This window comes from Delphinus delphis, chromosome 1 (genome assembly GCF_949987515.2).
Source record: "Delphinus delphis chromosome 1, mDelDel1.2, whole genome shotgun sequence".
Taxonomy (NCBI): domain Eukaryota; kingdom Metazoa; phylum Chordata; class Mammalia; order Artiodactyla; family Delphinidae; genus Delphinus; species Delphinus delphis.
The window spans coordinates 67,386,506-67,408,212 of record NC_082683.1 but is presented as its reverse complement, the minus strand read 5'-3'; the positions used below and the strand labels follow the sequence as shown (position 1 = coordinate 67,408,212).

Sequence of the window (21,707 nt, the reverse complement as noted above, 5' to 3'; positions counted from 1 at the left end):
CAATTATAAACATATATGCGCCCAACATAGGAGCACCTCAATGCATAACGGAACTGTTAACAGCTATAAAAGAGGAAATCGACAGTAACACAGTAATAGTGGGGAACTTTAGCACCTCACTTACACCAATGGATAAATCATCCAGACAGAAAATTAATAAGGAAACAAAAGCTTTAAATGACACAATAGACCTGATAGATGTAATTGATATTTATAGGACATTCCATCCAAAAACAGCAGATTATACTTTCTTTGCAATTGCACAGGGAACATTCTCCAGGATAGATCACATCTTGGGTCACAAATCAAGCCTCGGTAAATTTAAGAAAATAGAAATAATACCAAGCATCTTTTCCAACCACAACGCTATGAAATTAGAAATCAATTACAGGGAAAAAATGTAAAAAACACAAACACATGGAGGCTAAACAATATGTAACTAAATAGCCAAGAGATCACTAAAGAAATCAAAGAGGAAATCAAAAAATACCTAGAGACAAATGACAATGAAAACAGGATGATCCAAAACCTATAGGATGCAGCAAAAGCAGTTCTAAGACGGAAGTTTATAGCAGTACAAGCCTACCTCAAGGAACAAGAAAAATCTCAAGTAAACAATCTCACCTTATACCTAAAGTAACTACAGAAAGAAGAACAAACAAAACCCAAAGTTAGTAGAAGGAAAGAAATCATAAAGATCAGATCAGAAAAAAATGAAATAGAAACAAAGAAAAGAGTAGCAAAGATCAATAAAACTAAAAGCTTGTTCTTTGAGAAGATAAACAAAATTGATAAACCTTTAGCCAGGCTCATCAAGAAAAAGAGGGAGGGCTTCCCTGGTGGAGCAGTGGTTGACAGTCCGCCTGCCGATGCAGGGGACACGGGTTCGTGCCCCGGTCCGGGAAGATCCCACATGCTGCGGAGTGGCTGGGCCCGTGAGCCATGGCCGCTGAGCCTGCGCGTCCGGAGCCTGTGCTCTGCAACGGGAGAGACCACACCAGTGAGAGGCCCGCATACCACAAAAAAAGAAAAAAGAAAAAGAGGGAGAGGACTCAAATCAATAAAATTAGAAATGAAAACAGAGAAGTTACGACACCGCAGAAATACAAAGCTTCAGAAGAGAATACAACAAGCAACTATATGCCAATAAAATGGACAACCTAGAAGAAATGGACAAATTTCTTAGAAAGGTATAAGCTTCCAAGACTGAACCAGGAAGAAATGGAAAATATGAACAAACCAATCGCAAGTAATGAAAATGAAACTGTGATTAAAAATCTTCCAACAAGCAAAAGTCCAGGACCAGATGGCTTCACAGGTGAATTCTATCAAACATTTAGAGAAGAGCTAACACCCATCCTTCTCAAACTCTTCCAAAAAATTGCAGCGGAAGGAACACACCCAAACTCATTTTATGGGGCCACCATCACCCTGATACCAAAACCAGATGAAGATACTACAAAAAAAGAAAATTACAGACCAATACCACTGATGAATATAGATGCAAAAATCCTCAACAAAACACTAGCAAACAGAATCCAACAACATATTAAAAGGATCATACACCGTGATCAAGTGGGATTTATCTCAGGGATGTAAGGATTCTTCAATATATGCAAATTAATCAATGTGATACACCATAGTAACAAATTAAAGAATAAAAGCCATATGATCATCTCAATAGATGCAGAAAAAGCTTTTAACAGAATTTAACACCCATATGATAAAAAACTCTCCAGAAAGTGGGCATAGAGGGAACCTACCTCAACATAATAAAGTCCATATATAACAAACCCACAGCAAATATCATTCTCAAACTGAAAGCATTTCCTCTAAGATCAGGAACAAGACAAGGATGTCCTGTCTCACTACTGTTATTCAACATTGTTTTGGAAGTCCTAGCCATGGCAATCAGAGAAGTAAAAGAAATAAGAGGAAAACAAATTGGAAAAGAAGAAGTAAAACTGTCACTGTTTGCAGATGACATGACACCATACATAGAGAATCCTAAAGATGCCACCAGAAAGCTACTAGAGTCAATCAATTAATTTGGTAAAGTTGCAGAATAGAAAATTAATTCACAGAAATCTCTTGCATTCCTCCACACTAACAACGAAAGATCAGAAAGAGAAATTAAGGACACAATCCCATTCACCATTGCAACAAAAAGTATAAAATACCTAGGACTAAACCTACCTAAGGAGGTAAAAAAGCTGCACTCAGAAAACTATAAGACACTGATGAAAGAAATCAAAGATGACACAAACAGATGGAGAGATATACCATGTTCTTGATTGGAAGAATCAATATTGTGAAAATGACTATACTACCCAAAGCAATCTGCAGTTCATTGTAATCCCTTTCAAATTACCAGTGGCTTTTTTTTTTTTACAGAACTAAAACAAAAAAATCTTAAAATTTGTATGGAGACACAAAAGACCCCGAATAGCTAAAGCAGTCTTGAGGAAAAAAAATGGAGCTGGAGGAATCAGACTCCCTGACCTCAGACTATACTACAAAGCTACAGTAATCAAGACAATATGGTACTGGCACAAAAACAGAAATATAGATCAATGGAACAGGATAGAAAGCCCAGAGATAAAGCCACACACCTATGGTTAACTAATCTATGACAAAGGAGGCAAGGATATACAATGGAGAAAAGACAGTCTCTTCAATAAGTGTTGCTGGGAAAACTGGACAGCTACATGTAAAAGAATGAAATTACAACACTCCCTAACACCATACACAAAAATAAACTCAAAATGGATTAGAGACCTAAATGTAAGACTGGACACTATAAATCTCTTAGAGGAAAACATAGGAAGGACACTCTTTGACATAAATCACAGCAATATCTGTTTTGATCCACCTCCTAGAGTAATGGAAATATAAATGAAAATAAACAAATGGGACCTAATGAAACTTAAAACGTTTTGAAAAGCAAAGGAAACTACAAACAGGATGAAAAGACAACCCTCAGAATGGGAGAAAATATTTGCAAATGAATCAAAGGACAAAGGATTAATCTCCAAAATATATAAACAGCTCATGCAGCTCAATAGTAAAAAAACAAACAACCCAATCCAGAAATGGGCAGAAGCCCTCCATAGACATTTCTCCAAAAAAGACACACAGATGGCCAAGAAGCACATGAAAATTTGCTCAATATCACTAATTATTAGAGAAATGCAAATCAAAGCTACAATGAGGTATCACCTCACACCAGTCAGAATGGACATCATCAGAAAATCTACAAACAACAAATACTGGAGAGGGTGTGGAGAAAAGGGAACCCTCCTGCCCTGCTGGTGGGAATGTAAATTGATACAGCCACTATGGAGAACAGTATGGAGGTTCCTTAAAAAACTAAAAATAGAATTACCATATGACCCAGCAATCCCACTACTGGGCATATACCCAGAGAAAGCCATAATTCAAAAAGACACATGCACCTCAATGTTCATTGCAGCACTATTTACAATAGCCAGGTCATGGAAGCAACCTAAATGCCCAATGGATAAAGAAGTTGTGGTACATATATACAATGGAATATTACTCAGCCATAAAAAGGAACGAAATTGGGTCATTTGTTGAGATGTGGATGGATCTAGAGACTGTCATACAGAGTGAAGTAAGTCAGAAAGAGAAAAATAAATATCGTGTATTAACGCATATATGTGGAATCTAGAAAAATGGTACAGATGAACTGGTCTGCAAGGCAGAAATAGAGACACAGATGTAGAGAATAAATGTATGGCTACCAAGGGGGGAAAGTGGCTCGGGGGGTGGTGGTGTGATGAATTGGGAGATTAGGATTGACATGTATACACTAATATGTATAAAATAGATAACTAATAAGAACCCACTGTATAAACAAATACATAAAATTAAATTAAAAAATGTAAAAAAAAAAAAAAGAGCCAGAGGGACTTCCCTGGTGGTCCAGTGGCTAAGACTCTGGTCTCCCAAGGCAGGAGCTAGATACTGCATGCCACAGCGAAGATCCCACACGCAGCAGGGAATATCCTGCGTGCCTCAACTAAGACCTGGCACAGCCAAATAAATAAATAAATATTTAAAAAAAATAAAGAGCAATCATAGTAAAATTAAACCTCAAGGAAACAAGAATTCTTATTTTGTACATTTGGAATTCATAACGTTACAAAGGTCTAGAAAACCATGTGCTATTTCTAAAAGTAATAAAATGGAAAGAACTATATCTGCTGTCTATACATTTAAATGATAAACATTTTTAAACGTATAAGAAAATTACTGGGACTTCCCTGGTGGCGCAGTGGTTAAGAATCCGCCTGCCAACTCAGGGGCACGGGTTTGAGCCCTGGTCCAGAAAGATCCCACATGCCATGGAGCAACTAAGCCTGTGCACCACAACTACTGAGCCTGCGTTCTAGAGCCTGTGAGCCACAATTACTGAAGCCCGTGAGCCTAGAGCCCATGCTCCACAAGAGAAGGCACCGCAGTGAGAAGCCTGCGCACCACAACAAAGAGTAGCCCTCGCTCGCCGCAACTAGAGAAAGCCCGAGTGCAGCAATGAAGACACAACAGAGCAAAAAAAAAAAAAGAAAAAGAAAATTACTATCTCTTCAAGTTAGACACTATATCATATTTCTTTAATATTTTCACATTTATTCATCTCTTTAAGCAGCAAATTTATTAATTTGTCCATTTCCTACAGTGTGCCCTGTAGTGTGCTCAATGCTGAAAATACTAGGGTGAGTAAGAAAAATCCCTGTGCATAGTTTGGTTCAGGAGACTGAAAAGTGAAAAAATTATTGCAATATATAATAATGACATTACACTGTATAATTTATAATCAGCAGTATAATATCACTAGAGAGCATGACATAGAATACAAGGAAGGACCCACATGACCTGGGAAAGTTGATGAAAGCTTCTCCTAGGAGGTGACTCTTGAGAGATGAGTAGAGTTCACTTTTAAGATAAAGGGCAAAGGACAAAAGGTCATTCTAAGGGATAGGGTTAGGGAAAGCAGCACTAAATAGGAGAGGCACAAGCAAGTGTTTTGCCTTTCAGGAGAATGGGATGTAGATTAGAACAGTTTGAGGAAAGTGTGTTTTGTTGGGTATAACAAAAAATGAGATAGGAGGAGTAAATTTGGCTAATACTAAAGCCAAAGGGGACTAGGGTTAGGGGAGCAGGTGCCTAGGGCACACAATTTGGAAAGGTATTCTCTGATTCAGACCAGTGCAAGATCCTTAGATATTAACCCCTAGGAAATTTTCTCCTTTCACCCTAGACCCTTGGCGAGAAAAAATTCTCTGGGGCAACAAGGAGTCATTAAAGAGCTACATGATTGGATTTGTGTTTTAGGAAGAGTTGTGTTCAGAAGTATGGCACTGTACTAGAGTAGACTGAGACTAGAGTCAGAAAAACTTGTTAGTGAACTCTCAAAATAGAAATAAAGAGAATCCATAGAGGAAACTTCCTAAGTTCTACCTCCCATGTAGTCGATTAAAAGTCTATTGATTTTTATCTCCTAAGTAGTTCTCACAGCCATCTCCACTGCAAGGCCCTTACCTTCCCTTGTCTGGATTCTGCAATAGTCTCCAAACTATGCTAATCATTACTATCCAAGTAATCTAATATATACATCTCATTATGTCGCTACCTTTCTCAAAGTTCTTCATGGATCTTTAGAGGGAAAAGTCTACTTAGCAGACATGATCACTCATGATCTGCCTTCTGCGTCTAGACTGTTCCGTTTCCCTGCCCTCAGTCTCTGCTCCAGTAATATCGACCCCTTACAAGTTCCCAAATTAGCACATGGCCTCTTGCTCATGTGCTTTCACCTATGCTGTTCTCTCTGCCTAAAAAAATCCTTCCCCGTCTGGCTCATCAGAAATCTTCTTTCTCAGCCTTTAAACCAATATCATGTGTGTGTGTGTGTGTGTGTGTGTGTGTGTGTGTGTGTGTGTGTGTGTGTGATATTGGGTTGACTTGACCCCCTATTTTTCTCTCTTGGAAACTTTCATTCCATTCATCCACATAATTGTCTTTGGAGCTGCTCTGTTCTTTTATGCCCCTGACCCTCTGGTTGAATGCCCCTAGGCATGCACTTAACCCAGGTGAAGACAATATGCCCATTATTTGGGATTTTTTAAACTAGGAACTCTGCTCTTAGAGTTGTAAGATGGAAAATTTAAGAAATGAATGAAAAAGAGATCATAATACCAGGGAAAAAAGCTAAAGCCTTTGCCTAAGATTTTGTCTGAGGAATAGAGAGGGATCCTTAGAAATATTCAGGGACAGTAATAAGAGAGAATAAAATTGGTTTCTGCTTACCCCCTACCAAATTCAGTTTGTTCATCAAATTAGGAACCACAGTTTCATTAGGTTTCTGTCACTTATAACCAAAAACATAAAGCCTCAGTTTAAATCAGGGTTTCTCAACAGTGGCACTAACAACGTTTTGGACTCTCCTGTCATGTTAATGCAAAGGAATGTGACTTTTTTCCTCCAGTCCTCTTCAAGGATATTGCCAAATATCTACCAGGGGGCTAATATCCACTGTCCCCAGTTGAGAGACAGCAAATATTTGAGTCCTGCAATGCTGATCTCTGAGAATATTGTGAACAAGACAGAAATACTTACAGTTCAGAGAAGATAGGCAAAAAATTAGGTGCACACAAAAATCTTAAAATAATTCAAATTCATAATAAATTCTCTGAAAGAAACAAACAGGGTACTGAAATGAGAAATAATGGGGTAAAGAGTGCTACTTTAATTAATTAATTTGTTTGTTTGAGTGCTACTTTATTATTTTTAAAATAAATTTATTTATTTTTGGCTGCATTGGGTCTTCGTTGCTGTGCATGGGATTTCTCTAGTTGTGGTGAGCAGGGGCTACTCTTCATTGCAGTGAGCGGGCTTCTCATTGCGGTGGCTTCTCTTGTTGCGGAGCATGGCTCTAGGCATGTGGGCTTCAGTAGTTGTGGCACACGGGCTCAGTAGTTGTGGCACATGGGCTTAGTTGCTCTGTGGCATGTGGGGTCTTCCCGGACCAGGGCTCGAACCCATGTCCCATGCATTGGCAGTCAGATTCTTAACCACTGCACCGCCAGGGAAGTCCAAGAGTGCTACTTTAAGCAGGGAATATCTAGGTAGGAATTAGGTAAATGAGGGATAGGAGTTTGGTATCAGGTCAAAGTATATCTGACAAAAGTGTGTCTGAGGGAACAGCATTTGCGAAGGCTTATTCAGTCTCAATTACATGAGCATTGAAATGTATGTTTTGTGCTTTGCTATTTTACTTGCCCTTAGTTGCAAAAAAGGAGAAAGTATTTGCTTTGATATTCTTTTCCTGCCCTGCCCCATCCCGGTCATCAGCCCCATTTGGAGAGCCTTCACTACCTGGCCTGATGCACAGCTCCAGGGCATACAGTTCACATCATATTGGACACGAATGGCACCTCTAGAGTTCTATACCAGAATTAGTGTGATTCAGCTGGGTGTTCACACTATGGAATCTATAATCTCTCCTCTCTGAGAGGGGAGTTGATAGATGTCCCAATGATAGCATCCTTCCTAACAGCCTACTGTTGAGGTATTATTTGAAGAAAAGTAAGGGATTAAGGATTCTAGATAAAGGGATAAAAGGATAAATGTAAACCATGAGTTCGCAGGGAGGGTGGGAATCCATGAACGCTAAAAGTGGGAGAGAGATTGCATTGTCAGAGTGCATTTGCTTTGTTTATAAGGACAGATCCACAGCAAGGATTTGACCTGGTGTCCACATGAGAGGCACTTACCTGCTGTCATCTAGGCAATGAGCCACACCTGCCTTGAACGGTCACATCATTTGTCTTCCCTTTGCCTTAGGACCCCTGAAGGACAGGTAAGCCAAAGAGGATGTTGGTTATCAAGCAGGTTGGTGGGGAGACTTTGGGGTTGAGCTAAATTTGCTCACACTCTGCGGTAACATAACATGCCTGATACATTTTCCATGCAGGAATTTCTGGAGCAATGACGTTTGCCTTTTGTCTATTTAATTGTCTTATTGATTCATGGAAACACACACACACACACACACATATATATACACACACACACACATACACACACACACACATATATGCACACATACATACACACATTTATATATGAGCTCCTTATTAGTTATATTGGGTTGGCCAAAACGTTTGTTTGGTTTTCCTCCGTAAGATGGCTCTAGTAGTGCTTAGGTGTCTTTAACTCCATTCGAGACAATTTTGTTAGATTGTATGTGACAGCTGCCATATCAGCATGCATTAAAAAAGAAAAAAATTGGGCTTCCCTGGGCGCAGTGGTTGAGAGTCCGCCTGCCGATGCGGGGGACACGGGTTCATGCCCCGGTCCAGGAAGATCCCACATGCCGCGGAGCGGCTGGGCTCGTGAGCCATGGCCGCTGAGCCTGCGCGTCCGGAGCCTGTGCTCCACAACGGGAGAGGCCACAACAGTGAGAGGCCCACGTACCGCAAAAAAAAAAAAAACTTACCAAAACTGGTGAATTTTTGTGTAGCCATTTTAATACGGAAGATGGAAGAAAAAAAGCAACATTTTTGGCATATTATGCTTTATTATTTCAAGAAAGGTAAAACGCAACCGAAACGCAAAAAAAGATTTGTGCAGTGTATGGAGAAGGTGCTGTAACTGATCGAACGTGTCAGAAGTGGTTTGCGAAGTTTTGTGATGGAGATTTCTCGCTGGATGATGCTCCACGGTCGGGTAGACAAGTTGAAGTTGATAGCGATCACATTGAGACATTAATTGAGAACAATCAACGTCATACCACACAGAAGAGAGCCGACATACTCAAAATATCCAAATCAAGCGTTGAAAATCATTTGCACCAGCTTGGTTATGTGAATTGCTTTGATGTTTGGGTTTCACATAAGTTAAGCAAAAAAACCCTTCTTGACCATATTTCCGCATGAGATTCTCTACTTAAACGTAATGAAAACGTTCCATTTTTGAAACAAATTGTGACGGGCGATGAAAAGTGGAATGGAAGAGATCGTGGGGCAAGAGAAGTAAAACACCACCAACCACACCAAAGACCGGTCTTCATCCAAAGAAGGTGATGCTGTGTATATGGTGGGATTGGAAGGGAGTTTATTATGAGCTCCTTCCTGAAAACCAGACGATTAATTCCGACAAGTACTGCTCCCAATTAGACCAATTGAAAGCAGCACTCAACGAAAAGCGTCCGGAAAGAGTAAACAGAAAACGCATAATCTTCCATCAGGATAACACAAGACTGCATGTTTCTTTGATGACCAGGCAAAAGCTGTTACAGCTTGGCTGGCAAGTTCTGATTCATCCACCGTATTCACCAGACATTGCACCTTCGGATTTCCATTTAGTTTGGTCTTTACAAAATTCTCTTAATGGAAAAAATTTCAGTTCCCTGGAAGACTGTAAAAGACACCTGGAACAGTTCTTTGCTCAAAAAGATAAAAAGTTTTGGGAAGTTGGAATCATGAAGTTGCCTGAAAAATGGCAGAAGGTAGTGGAATAAAATGGTGAATATGTTGTTCAATAAAGTTCATGGTGAAAATGAAAAATGTGTTTTTTAATTTTACATAAAAACTGAAGGAACTTTTTGGCCAACCCAATACATATTTAAAATATCTTCTATTTGCTGGCTTGATTTTTCATCTCTTAATGGTGTCTTTTGATGCAGAGATGAGTTTTCTGTAGGTGACACAATTTTTGGCAGGAATATTACTAAATAAGGGAAACAGTTTCAAACCTCCTTTTTCAAAATGCTCTCTTCATTGTACAAGTTTCTTTCCAAAAGCAGTTCTCACTCATTTTTGAAACACAACTTTTACTTTGGGGCCATAGGATAAATGTATATATTAAAAAAATTTTTTTTATTAGCATATCGTTGACAGCTACTTGTCATCACAGCAAAGGTCAGAAAATTTAAAACACTTGTCTTTTTTCAAATAAACCTATAAAACTCTCCTTTAAGTCAGATAGTACTTCGCTACAAGACATCAGGGAACAAATGATTTTCATGATCGTTCTCTTATGTCTTTACAGAGGAGTATAAACATTTAAAAACATTTAGATATTTGATTTTTTAAAAATAAAAATTAACCACATTGCTGACATACTGAAGCATGTAAACTGCAATATTTTGAAATATGCTGACCATCAGTGAACCCAGGATAGGTTGTGGTGCAAACTGAGGCCTTGGTGTCAATCCCTATATAGGATGCTGGCAAAACTTCATTTCTTCTATTTTTACCATACGAATAGAATTGAAAACTCTCATATTCTCTATTTGTTTCTGATGGAGATTGAGCCTCTTACATAATGCTTGAGTACAAGCTCCCATTTGGGAAGCCAAAAAGATAGAGGTAAACAGACATGTTGAAACTGGCAATTTGAACAATTAATTAATATTAATTTAACTATTTTTATTATTTGCATATCAATTGAACGGATTTTAACAGATCCATAAATTACAAGGCAGATCTCTTCAAATGCTCTAGTCACTAAGCAGATACTAAAGTTTCAATAAATATTTGATATGATCTTGATTTTGGCTTAAGGGAAAATGGGAGAGATGAATTTCTACTTTGTAGATGTGGAAAAAGAAACGCAATGACTTTCAGATAGTCTATGTCCTAAGACGTTGGGAGAAGAAAGAGGACAGGAAGGGAAAAGGGTTGAATTGAATTAAGTAGTCTAATTTTTCTTTGCACAAAGTCGGAAACCTGAGGCCCTTCAGTGGACAGCCTTAACACAAATTCTGTAATGCATAGAGACAGACCTGCTAATGGTCGTAGTGTGACTGCAGAAGAGGGGAAGAACACGTGTAGAAACGAAAAGTGCCCCAGATCTAAAACTGCTCTGCACGTACGGTCCCTGTGCCGCTAGCTACTTCGGAAGTCCCAGCGGTGAGAGCAGCTTGGGTCTCCACACCTGGAGCCGTTCTCCGCGGCCACGCCCCAGAGGCGGGAGGAGCTTTCCTCGAAGCCCCGCCCCTGCCCGCCCTCCTCGCCCTCCTGCGACGCCCTAGAAGCCGGTGGCGGTCGCGAAAACACCGGAAGGAGCTGGAGCCGTTGCGGGAAGTGGCCGGGAGGCTGGTATCCCGCAGGCTGAGCTGCGGGTCCGTTTTCCGGCCTTCCAGAAGCGACGCCGCCCCCTCCTAGGCCAGGGGAAGAAAAGCGGAGCTGGTGGGAGGTGCGGCCGCAGGCCACCGTCGGCCGCGCTGGCGGGGCCCGTGGGGAAGGCCGTGGAGGTGAGCGCGTAGCTGTTGGGAGGGGCGCGGGGTCGAAGTGCGCCTCGCCTTTAGCTAGGGATCGGTCTGTGTTTTCGCTCCCGCGCGCCGGGGCTGTGGCTGCTGCAGCGGCTTCTTTTTCTTGGTTCGGGGTGGTGGTGGTGGGTGCGCGGGTGGGTAGAAGGCCTAGGCCCCTCCGGTGCTCTGCGCTGCAGGGATGATTGGTGGCCTCCCCAGTAGGGGCGGTGGAGGATGCGAGTCAGTCGTAGATTTGAGGAAGGGTCCCCAGGGGGCGCTCCCCTGGGAAGCGGGAGGAAGGAGGGGTGAGAAGAGTCCCGAAGCGGGCCTCCTCTCTTTTCCTCGGTCTCCGCATGCTGACTTATCAGTCCAGCACGGTGGGCGCAGGCGACTGAAAGCCCCGCAGTGCGCTGGCTCCTGGGTTCTGGTTTCGCTTTGCGGCGTAGTTGGGGTGATCGGACCCATTCGTGCAGCCCCAGGGGTCCCGTTATTAATTGTTGTCAGCAGGAAAACCTAGGCGTCAACGTCACCGAAATTTTTCTTAGACGAATATTTAATCCTTACTGTTTCACCGGTTACTCCTTGCGGTCTGTCCATCCGCAGCTTTTGTTTGAGTCAGTTTCCATGGTGTGTGGTTTCCCAGACCGTTACTCTTACATATTTTACCTACTACAAAATGCTCTTCATTTGAATATTTACAGGGTGCAAATTGAGCTGTTGGATGACTATGGGTGTTTTGCACTCAAGTATTATTAGGGTTTACGTCTCATATAATCAGTATAAGGCCGGGAAAATTGGGCCAGAGGGGATAACGCTGGCAGGAGCATAGGCTCTAAACTTACGATAAGGATTTCTAGACTTATTGCTTAATAGATGTATAGAATAGTAGAATTTTTTAGTTTAATCAGATTATTTTTCTTTTAAGGAAAACTTGTTTCAAAAAATAATGAGGCTGTTCTAGTTCCACTTCTGGTTGAGACAGTTGTATCATTTGGAAAGGTCTGACCAAAGCAGATAATAAGCTATTTGATTTGAACCTAATACGAATATTGTTAGTGAATTCATGCTATTAATATAAACATGGGGAAAAGTAGGAATCTTATTGAAAGACAGTGCTAATTTTAAGGAAAAGTAATAGTAATAAGTTATACTACACCGGAGGCTTTATGTTATTTAATTTACTTTGGCAGGATTAAAATAAAAAGGACAGTACAAAAGTATTGCAGGAATAAACTATTTGACCTCTTGCCATATGCAAGAGGGATAGTCTACTTAAGATTGCTTCTTATTTTTGATCTGGTTTATAGCCAGCTTTCACTTTTTTGTCTTGAGCTCTTTATAACTTACGCCTTTATAACCTATTTGTAAAAAATAACTGTGCATTTAATGACGTTAGATTGTAGTAAATAGATTATTTTAATCGTTTGAAATTCAGAGTTAAGGAGATAATTTTTACATTTATTTATTGTTAGAATTTTCAGTGACCTTTCACATATACAATCTTATTTGATCCTCATGCCAGTCCTCTGAGTTAGAAATGCCAAGAAGTAAAGTCTTTTCCCATGACAGAAGCATTTCAAGATTGTGTAAGGATCAGAATTTCCCTAAAGCCTGAAATAATCTTGAAGTAACCTTTGATATAAATTGGAATTCAGCTAAGTATTGGAACACTGTGAAGTATAACATGGGACAGACTCTGGACTCTTTGCAAGGAAATGAAGTACATACATGGTGAAAGATTTTTGGTGAGAAACATGAAATGTAGTCATTTCCCAAAAATAAAGGAATAAGTAACAGCTTTCTTTAGTGTTGTTTTTAAACTTTTTTTTAAGTCTGCATGTGATTTCAGGAGCATTTTGATAAATAGGTTAGTCCCAAAGAGTCTGAGATAAGCTCAGTTTGTTTGTCTGTAAAAAGGAGCATGAATTTTGTACTAATACTTAAGAATGCATATATAAAAATAAATGTTCTTTTCAAAAGTTACTCTAGAAGGCTATGTAGGTCAATATCTATGGGTCTATCAGGGAAAGAAAGCCCTTTGGAAAATAAAAAGAATGGAACATGGTTTCTACCCTTAAAGAATTTAAAGTCAGTCTTGTAGTCAAGTAGGGTAGGTTTTTACAGAACTGTGGTAAAATGTCTTATGACTATTACAATCAGGAATTTAGGTGAGGGAGACATTACTTGTGATTGAATCTTGATAGAGATGATATTTGAGATGAGTGAGCTTTGCAAGGTTTTCAACAGGCGAATATTGGAGAACATTTCTAAAAACAGTAGATTATTGCGTTCCTGGAAAGGTACAACTTATATTTGAGAAAGGATCAGTACAATAGTTTGGCTGATAATAAGTTATGATTTATCTAAGTTAGAAATAGGAGATGAAAAACACAAATCACGAAGGGCTTCATTGAAGATGTTTGGTTAGAAGAGGTATGTGATCCATATGAATGCAGAATGAGCTGTAATTGGGAGATGATTGAGACCAAGAGAACACTTGGGCAGCTTTAGGTTAAGCAAGATCTTGATAGTGTCACTTTTTTTTTTTTTTTTCAGTACGCGGGCCTCTCACTGTTGTGGCCTCTCTCGTTGCGGAGCACAGGCTCCGGACGCGCAGGCTCAGCGGCCATGGCTCACGGGCCCAGCTGCTCCGCGGCATGTGGGATCCTCCTGGACCAGGGCATGAACTCGTGTCCCCTGCATCGGCAGGCGGACTCACAGCCGCTGCGCCACCAGGGAAGCCCCGATAGTGTCACTTTTGTGGCCCTTGTAGTTTCTCCAAAGTGCTATCTTGTAAGCAGACCTTGAGATAACATGGGTGCAGGTGAGATGCCAGGAAGCACAAGTGAGGGAGTGGGTAAAGAGTCAGGAAAGGGAAAAAAAGCCAGTGATGGGCAACTGGGGGTTAATCCTGTGGAGATTTTTGTAGAGCTGCCTTAGAATTGTCCTACTAACTGAAGGGTAGATGGGGAGTTTTTCCACCTACTCTAGTCCTCACTGATGGAGATTGTTCTTGAAATGTTTCGAGCACTTCCCATTGTCTTAGCTAGGGTTGGGCAGGCTCCTGTTGGTGGAGGTGGGAAGCTGTCAGGATACTATCTGTACCAGCTGCAAGGTGAGCTGAAGGGATGGGGGCCGGATGTCAACTGTGTCTGTTAATAGGCATTCTTATTAAATAATCAAGATGTGAAATAAAAGCCTCAATTTAGGTGGAGATCTAGAAGAAATGTGAGTTGAGAAGTGATGGATAAAAGAAGCAAGCAGTAGAATTTGGTAACTGGTAGAATATAGAAAATGAGGGATGCTAAAATGGCACTGAGGTTTGAGAGTTATGTAACTTGTGATTGAGGAGGGTTGACAGAAGGTCACTGACATTCAAATTAGTTATTTCAGGAGAATAAAGGAATTACAGTGTGTTGAAGAGTGTTGATAAAGTAGAGTGTAGGTGACCAGTCATTCAAAAGGGAAAGTAGGGTGGAGATTTGAACAGTGCTGCCACCCCTACTAGATACACAGTGTCTGACCCATACTTGATTGGGCCTTTGTTAAATTAGCCTCTAAATGCCTGGGGCTAGCGCGTCCTGAAATATGACAGTATGGTGAAAATATGAGACTGAATGTGACATAAGAAGATTTCTTACATTTTTTAACTATTTATAAAATCCTGAAGGAGGAATTGCTAATATTTTTAGTAGAGGCATTATTTAGATGAATAAATTCTGATTCTTTTTTATAATCAACAATATTCTGGTAAAGAAAAAATTGGCAAAATTTCTTAGAGTGGTTCTCATTTGAATATGGTGGTTGCAATTGTTTTTCCATGATTCTACATGTTCTACTTAAGTAGTTTTAATGACTGTCCCATAATGTTGTACTCTGTTAATTTAATTACCCCTCCATCTTGCTCAGAAGTGACTTAGGGTGAAAATTACCATCAGCTGGTTTGTGCTTCGTTATATTCATTGATTCTTGTTCTCCATTTCTCTTCCTCTTGCTTCCTCCCTCTTCTCTCTTCCCCCTCTGCCTAGTGTTTGTCACAATTATTTCAACTAGATAAGGCTACAGTTGACTATACTTTGCTGTTATTGGACAGATTTTTTTTCTTTGTAGGAAATGCTGATTAATGTTTACAAATCTTGATTAAGGAATTTTATTTAAAGCGAGGTTGCCGGGTTGGAGCTATGCTTTTGGGTGGTTTATTGTGGCAGTGTTAAGAATAGGTTCTAGAACAGCTAGATTGCAGGTAGAGCAATCAATTAGGAGATTATATAGTTCTCTTAATAGACTCAGTAAGCCTCTCACTAATTAGACTGTTAAGGGTCAAAGGGACAGATGTTTTTAAGAAAAGGGAAATTAGAAGATTAGTACTAAATTTCTTTTTCTTTGTTATGATTTGAACGAAAATTAAGAACGATTAGGGGAAGAGTTATAGGACTGTAAGATCTGTGTGAAGATTTTAAGGAGTTTGTATTTGCTAGAATATTTGTTTAAAGGACAAGAAACACAGTTCTTAAAAGTGCTTATCAGGGGACTTCCCTGGTGGCACATTGTTTAAGAATCTGCTTGCCAATGCAGGGGACACGGGTTTAAGCCCTGGTCGGGGAAGCTCACATGCTGCAGAGCAACTAAGCCTGTGTACCACAACTACTGAGCCCGTGTGCCACAACTACTGAAGCCTGCGCGCCTAGAGCCCATGATCCGCAACAAAAGAAGCCACCGCAATGAGAAGGCCGTGCACCACAACGAAGAGTATCTCCCGCTCGCCGAAAGTAGACAAAGCCCGCGCACAGCAACGAAGACCCAACGCAGCCATAAATAAATAAATAAATTTAAAAATAAAACAGTGCTCATCAGGGGACTTCCCTGGTGGTGCAGTGGATAAGACTCCACGTCTTATCCACTGGGGGCCCGGGTTTGATCCCTGGTAAGGGAACTAGATCCCACATGTGTGCTGCAACTAAGAGTTCGCATGCCACAACTAAGGAGCCCATGAGCCACAACTTAAGACCCGGCACAACCAAACAAATAAATATATTTTTTTAAAAAGTGCTCATCAGCATATTTTATAGATTAAAAGTCTCCACGGACTCTTATTATGGATTGATTTAGAATAAAATAAACTTTTCTGCCTATTGTACTCTTTGCTGATATTAATACTTCTATTGTCAATGTTTTTGGCTTGCTTTTGTTGTATAGTAATTTTCTTCTATGGTAAATATGGAAAAATAAGCTGTAAGGTTATTATAATGTTGCATTTTTACAATTAAAATAATTTTGAAACCTAGTATTTAAAATAGTACAGTTGGGCTTCCCTGGTGGCACAGTGGTTAAGAATCCACCTGCCAGTGCAGGGGACATGGGTTCGAGCTCTGGTCCAGGAAGAGCCCACATGCTGCGGAGCAACTAAGCCTGTGCGCCACAGCTACTGAGCCTGGGCTCTAGAGCCTGCAAACCGCAACTACTGAGTCCACATGCCACAACTACTGAAGCCTGCCCACCTAGAGCCCGTGCTCCGCAACAAGAGAAGGTACCGCAATGAGGAGCACATGCACTGCAACGAAGAGCAGCCCCCACTTGCCTCAACTAGAAGAAAGCCGCACACAGCAACAAAGACCCAACACAGCTAAAAATAATAAATAAAATTAAAAATAAAATAAAATAGTACAGTTGGGGGCTTCCAGGGTGGTGTAGTGGTTAAGAGTCCTCCTACCAATGCAGGGGACATGGGTTCGATCCTTGGTCCGGGAAGATCCCACGTGCCCCGGAACAACCAAGCCCGTGCACCACAACTACTGAACCTTGCGCTCTAGTGCCTGCGAGCCACAACTACTGAAGCCCACGCGCCTAGAGCCCATGCTCCACAACAAGAGAAGCCACCACAATGAGAAGCCCGCGCACTGCAACAAAGAGTAGCCCCCGCTCGCTGCAACTAGAGAAATCCCAGGCAGAACAACAAAGACACAGTGCAGCCAAAAATAAATAATTATTTTTAAAAAAACAGTTTAAAAAAGTAAAAGATAAAATAGTACAGTTGGACTAGTCAGATTAGTTGTAGTAATAGAACAGTTGTATAGGTTGAAACTACTGACAGACAAATCAGTTTTTCTGCAGTCAGAGAATCTTAGAATTGACTTTAGGGCAAAATGCTGTCCTTTGAAACACCTGACAGTTGGTCTTCCAGCCTCTGTGTGTAACAATGATGGGGAACATCCTACTTCCCAAGGTTCCACCTTCCATTTTTATATAACTCTAATTGTTGAAAATCTTCACCATTGACTGGAGTTGCTATTTCTAAATTTCTCAAGTTACGTAAAAAAGAAAAGATCTCTCTTACTTTGGTCATAATGTCCAAATAATTGGAATGCATGTATCAAGTCCTCCAACTTTTTTTTTTTTTTGGCTGCTTGGAGCGACTTACGGGATTGTAGTCCCCCAGCCTAGGGCCTGGGCAGTGAAAGTGCCGAGTCCTAACCACTGGACCGCCAGGGAACTCCCCTCAAGTCCTCCAACTTTTGCCTTCCGCTGTCTAAACATAACATCCATACTTTCAATTTTTGCTTATAATAGTTAACATTTATTGAGTGCTTACTCTCACTCTGTTCGAAGTAATTTATATATGTTAACAAATGTGTTATATAACACCCCCCCAACTCCACGAGGTAGATTTTTGTAATTATCTCAATTTCATAGATGAGGGAACTCAGGCACAGAGAAGTGACTTAACCCTGGTCACAAACCTAGGACATAGTGGAGCTTGGATTTGAACCCAGGTAGCCTTGCTCCGGAAACTTTACTTTTAGCCATAGTGTTGTCTTTATGAGGATACAGTTTTCAAATTATTTAAGACTGTCTATGGAAGGCATTTGTATTCTGTAGCTTTTAACGTTCTTCATAAATAAAACGTTCACTAAATAATCTACTTAGTTTATGAGTACAATAAGACTGGCTTCTCTTTTTATTGTGAAACTTATTCTGTTGATAAATTGAGTGAGAACTGCACTGTTGTTTCCTTCGTCTTTTAGCATCTAGAATCTAAATACCTGAAACCCTTTTTTTGGCCTTACTTTAGACAGTAGACTCTTTTTTTTTAAATTAATTAATTAATTAATTTATTTTTGGGTGTGTTGGGTCTTCGTTTCTGTGCGAGGGCTTTCTTTAGTTGCGGCGAGCAGGGGCCACTCTTCAACGCGGTACGTGGGCCTCTCACTATCGCGGCCTCTCTTGTTGCGGAGCACAGGCTCCAGACGCGCAGGCTCAGTAGTTGTGGCTCACGGGCCCAGTCGCTCCGCGGCATGTGGGGTCCTCCCAGACCAGGGCTCGAATCCGTGTCCCCTGCATTGGCAGGCAGATATTCAACCCCTGTGCCACCAGGGAAGCCCCTGACAGTAGACTCTTTTAATGCCAATATAGAATACTATATCCATCCTTGTTAATCTTAGCTCATTTTTCTAAATAAAATGTCATTTCTTTAATTATTTTTATAATTTTATAATTAGATTTAACTAGCCTGTCTTCTGTGTCTTTATCCAGATTTTTGTTAAGAATTTTGAACAGTTCTGCCATCTGCTAATACAGAGTTTCTTCTGGATTCATATTAATCTTCTGTGTAACTAATAAATTAGCAACCAGTTCTCATGACAAGTTCTTTTGTCACAGTCGCTTGATTCTGATTCTTTATAAATAGCTTTACTTTTTGGAATAGACTAGATAATGGAATACAGGCAGTTTTTCAATATTAAAAGGTTCTCCTTAGGTTACCAACTATGTCTTGATGTGTAACAAATATTAATAACACTGGTCCCTATGCTTTTCCTGTATTAAAACTTGAATGTCTGCTATTCTTTTATTAGGATGACTGGGTCAGAATTTGGGGCCTGAAGATTTGGGGATTGTACTGCTAAAAAGTAATATCTTCCCCACCTCCTTAAAAGTAATATCTTCAGAAGCAGTTTTGAATCTACAGATGGGCACTTGAGCCCCTGCCAAAGCTGTACATCATACAGCATGATGCTGTCATTTCAACCTGGAAGATTTTTCAGTTGTTATTACCATCATTATTGCTGAGGAGATTCCAAATTGTCCAGATAGGGTAGATAGAGGGAAAAGTTGTCTGATAAAAGATTGCAAAGGTCAGGACAAATTGAGGTCAAATTATGGAAAGCCTTAATTTCCATGCACAGTTTGAATATCTTTTGCTCTCTAGTAATTCCCAACCTGTGATCCCCAAGCTTCCAGAGGAGTCTTAGAGTTTTGTAGGTTAATAGTTTTGTAGATTTGTATATTTTGGAGATTAAACCCTTGTTGGTTTCTTCACTTGCATATATTTTCTTCCATTCTGAGGGTTGGCTTTTTGTTTTGTTTATGGTTTCCTTTGCTGTGCAAAAGCTTTTAAGTTTAATTAGATCCCATTTGTTTATTTTTGTTTTAATTTTCATTACTCTAGGAAGTGGATCAAAAAAGATCTTGTTGCAGTTTATGTCAAAGAGTGTTCTGCCTATGTTTTCCTGTAAGAGTTTTATAGTGTCTGGCCTTACATTTAGGTCTTTGATCCATTCTAAGTTTATTTTTGTGTATGATGTTTGGGAGTGTTCTAATTTCATTCTTTTACATGTAGCTGTCCAGTTTTCCCAGCATCGCTTATTGAAGAGACTGTCTTTTCTCCATTGTATATTCTTACCTCCTTTGTCATAGATTAGGTGACAATAGGTGCGTGGGTTTATCTCTGGGCTTTTTACCCTGTTCCGTTGATCTGTATTTCTGTTTTTGTGCCAGTACCATACTCTCTCGATTACTGTAGCTTTGTAGTATAGTCTGAAGTCAGGGAGCCTGATTCCTCCAGTTCCATTTTCCTTTCTCAAGATTGCTTTGGCCATTTGGGGTCTTTTGTGTTTCCATACAAATTGTAAAATGTTTTGTTCTAATTCTATGAAAAAATGCCATTGGTAATTTAATGGGGATTGCATTGAATCTGTAGATCGCTTTGGGTAGTATAGTCATTTTCATAGTATTGATTGTTCTGATCCAAGAACATCGTATATCTCTCCATCTGTTTGTTCATCTTTGATTTTTTTCATCAGTATCTTATAGTTTTCTTTTGTAAAAAATAAATTTATTTATTTTTATGTATTTGGCTGTGTCGGGTCTTAGTTCCAGCGTGCAGAATCTTTGTTGCGGCATGTGGGATCTGTCGTTTCAGTGAGCAGGCTTCTCTCTAGTTGTGGTGTGCGGGCTCTTGAGCGTGGGGGCTCAGTAGTTGCGGCACGCGGGCTCTCTAGTTGTGGTGCACAGGCTCCAGAGCATGCAGGCTTAGTTGCCCCGTGACATGTGTGATTTTACTTCCGCAACCAGAGATTGAACCCGTGTCCCCTGCATTGGAAGGCGGATTCTTAACCACTGGACCACCAGGGAAGTCCCAGTATCTTATAGCTTTCTGAGTACAGGTCTTTGGCCTCCTTAGGTAGGTTTATTCATAGGTGTTTTATTCTTTTTGTTGTGATGGTAAATGGGACTCTTTCCTTAATTTCTCTTTCTGATCTTTCGTTGTTAGTGTATAGGAATGCAAGAGATTTCTGTGTATTAATTTTGTATCCTGCAAGTTTACCAAATTCATTGATTAGCTCTAGTAGTTTTCTAGTAGCATCTTTAGGATTTTCTGTGTATAGAATCATGTTATCTGCAAATTAATTCTCATTAAGCTGTTTAAATACCAGAACATTAATAGCAGAATGGAGAGAACTGATCTTTCTCTAGTCCCCCTTTCTTCTTTGCTGTGAGGCAACATTCTGAGTACATAACCTTCAAAACTGTATTTTTATCCTTTTACAGTGGATATGTACATACAGATACAACGTGCTATTATGCATGTTTTGTTTTGGGGCTTTATTTTTTTTGAACATTGTTTTCTTACTTTTTTTGTTTTTTTTTTTATTTTAACTGAAGTATAGTTAATTTACAATGTTGTGTTAGTTTCCGGTGTACAGCAAAGTGATTCTGTTGTACATATATATATTTTTCACATTTTTTTCCATTATAGTTTATTACAGGATAATTAAATATAGTTCCCTCTGCTATACAGTAGGACCTTGTTTACCTGTTTTATATATAGTAGTTTGTATCTGATAATCCCAAACTCCTAATGTATTCTTCCCTCAGGTTTTAAATTTTTACTTCAGTGGTATCATAGAGAATGTATTATTTTGCATCTTCCTTTTTTTCTATTCAACATTATGTCCTTTAGATCTACTCATGTTGATAAATTATCCATCCAGTTCATGAAGTTAAACTGATGTGTAGTGTTCAGTCATGAATATATATACATATATATGTATATATATGTATATGTATATATATATCCAACCTTGTATTGATGCACTTAAAACATTTTACAGTCAAAAGTGAGATAACATACTGTCTAGAAAGCAGTGAGAAGAAC

At 39.8% G+C, this 21,707-nt stretch overlaps 1 protein-coding gene across 3 annotated transcripts in view; it reads left to right on the top strand.

The window, feature by feature from the left end:
* Positions 1–11,065: 11,065 nt before the first annotated feature.
* The window catches only part of USP33 (ubiquitin specific peptidase 33), a 63,672-nt gene continuing 53,030 nt past the window's right edge, over positions 11,066–21,707 (top strand). For 2 of the 3 annotated variants that reach the window (XM_060023920.1, XM_060023914.1), the window contains exon 1: positions 11,066–11,278. The gene's annotated coding sequence lies outside the window, so the exon portion shown is untranslated. The remainder of the gene's footprint in view (positions 11,279–21,707) is intronic. The other variant, XR_009521115.1, reaches the window with a different exon arrangement.